Genomic DNA, 2,666 nt, shown 5'->3' with positions numbered 1-2,666 from the left:
TTATTATTTGCCAATTCCTTCAGTGTACCTTGGACTTCCTCCCTAAGTATCATTGGCTCTTGATCATAGTACCTCTTGAAACGGTTGAACATTTACCATTTCCTTTTGGTACAGACACTCTGTGTATTCCATCCGTCTTCTCTTGATACTTTCTGCATCATTCAATAATTTGGCCAGAAAATCTTTCAGTAATGAAAGTCGAGGCTTGAATTTTTTCTTCCGTTCCCCCAGCTTGAGAAATGCTGAGTGTTTTGTTTCTCTTTGGTTTTCTGTCTCCAGATCTTTGCACATTTTATTGTAATATTTGGCTTTATGTTCTCTAGCTGATCTTTGAAATTTTCTATTGAGCTCTTGGACCTCCTCCTTTCTTCCATTTGCTTTAGCATCTCTATGCTGGAGACCAAGTTTCAGTGTCTTTTCTGACATCCATTTGACCTTTTCCTTTTTTCTTGTCTTCTCAATGACTTTTTGCTCTCTTCATGTATGATGTTCTTGATGTCATCCCACAATTCTTCTGGTCTTTAGTCTTTAAGGTTTAATGTATAAAATCTGTTCTTCAGATGATCTCTAAATTCGAGGTCATATTTTGGCTCTCATGGACTTGTTTTCATTTTCCTCAGCTTCAGTTTGAATTTGCATATGAGTGATTTATGGTCTGTCCACAGTCTTCTGCTTGCCTTGTTTTCACTGATGTTATGGAGCTTTTCCATCTTCTCTTTCTGGAGATATATTCGATTTGATTTCTATGTATTCCATCTCGCAAGGTCCATGTGTATAGTTGTCTCTTATGCTGTCTAAAGAAGGTATTTGAAATGAACAAATCATTGTTTTTGCAGAGCTCTATTATGTCTTCTCCATCATCATTTCTATCAGTGCACAAAACATACTAAAGATAGTTGTTTGGACAGAGAACTAACAAGAGTAGACAACCAGAGGTTGACATATATTACCAAACCACCCAAAACCCATCCAGAGTTGAAAGAATCCAGAACAGAACAAAACTGCAAGAATGAAATTAGGGATATGGGAGGTCAGTCTATGATCAGGACAACTACAAAGCTAAAGGAGGCAAAATTATAGTACTAGAAATCCAGGTGGTGAGGTCATGTAGATCTGAGAATAAAACAGACTGCTATAAATAAGAAGAATTTAATAAAATATAGAGTACCCTCAAAGAAACTTAGTACATTTCCACATCAAATCAAGAAAAGGCAAGTTCAAAAAGATATGGAAACATTAAAACTATGATGAAATTGACATTAAAAGGCCCACACACACAAAATGAACTTAGCACAGGAAAGCATACAGAACAAAGAAACCAGCAGCAGCACAAAAAACAAACAGCATAATGACAGCAATTAATCCATACAGATTGATAGTTACACTGAATGACAATGGATTTTATGGATCAGTCAAGAGAAAGAAAGTAGCAGAATGGATAAGAAAACAGGATCCTTAAATATGCTGTTTACATGAAACACACCTAATACACAAAGACAAATATGATTAAAAATCAAAGGATGGAAAAAATACACCAAGCTAATTTCAATAAAAGTTGAGCCAGAGTGACAATATTATTAATCTCAAATAAAATAAACTCTATGGCAGAAACTAGCATTAGAGACTAAGAAGGACATTATCTAATGGTTAAAGGGTCAACTGAACAAAAGGACATAACCTTAATAAATATCTATGCTCCCCACAAAAGAGCCCCCAAATACATAAAGCAAACCCTATAGAATTGAAGAAATAAACACACAACTCTACAATAGTGAGAAATTTTAATACACTACGATGGATAAAGGACAGAACAACAACAATAAAGAAACTCAATAAAGACATACAGAAACTAAACAACACAATCAACTAACTTGACCTTGGAGATTTGTAAAGTGCATTCAACCTAATAACATCAAAATACACATCCTTTTTCCAGTACACATGGACCATTTTCCAGAATAGACTGTGCATTATGCCACAAAGCAAGTCTAGATAATTTTTAAAACATCAAAATACTATGAAGCATCTTCTCACATCACTATGCTATAAAATTAGAACTCAACAATAGGAAGATCAAGGAAATAAAATCATACACATGGAAACTAAATAACTTCTTGCTTAGAATCTTCTGTATAGTAGAACAAATAAAAAGTGAAATTTTAAAATTCCTAGAAACAAATGAGAAAGAAAACACAAATTACCAAAACCTTTGAGACATAAAAGCAGCATTGAGAAGATAATTGATAGCTATAAGCGCACACATCCAACAAGAAGAAAGAACCAAAATCAAAATAGGCCAGCAAAGTAAACCTAAGTCACCAGAAGAAAAGAAGTAATAAAGATTATAGCAGAAATAAATGAAATAGAAAACAGAAAAAAAACTATAGAAAAAAATCAACAAGGCAATATCTGGATCTATGAAAATACAAACAAAACTGACAAATTATTGACTAATCTAAGAAAAGAAAAGAGGGAGAAGACACAAATTACATGCAAAAGAAACCACATAGGTGACATCACAACAGAACAATGGCAATTTAAATGATAATGACATAGTACTATGAAGAGTGGTATACAAACAAATTCGAAAATCTAGAGGAAATTGATACATTTTTAGATAAGCACAACCTACCTAAACTTACAGAGTGAAGTAGAGAACTTTAACA

Source organism: Chrysochloris asiatica, unplaced genomic scaffold (assembly GCF_000296735.1).
Source record: "Chrysochloris asiatica unplaced genomic scaffold, ChrAsi1.0 scaffold00254, whole genome shotgun sequence".
In the NCBI taxonomy this organism is placed as follows: domain Eukaryota; kingdom Metazoa; phylum Chordata; class Mammalia; order Afrosoricida; family Chrysochloridae; genus Chrysochloris; species Chrysochloris asiatica.
The sequence above is the reverse complement of the archived record's forward strand: the minus strand, read 5'-3'. Positions refer to the sequence as shown.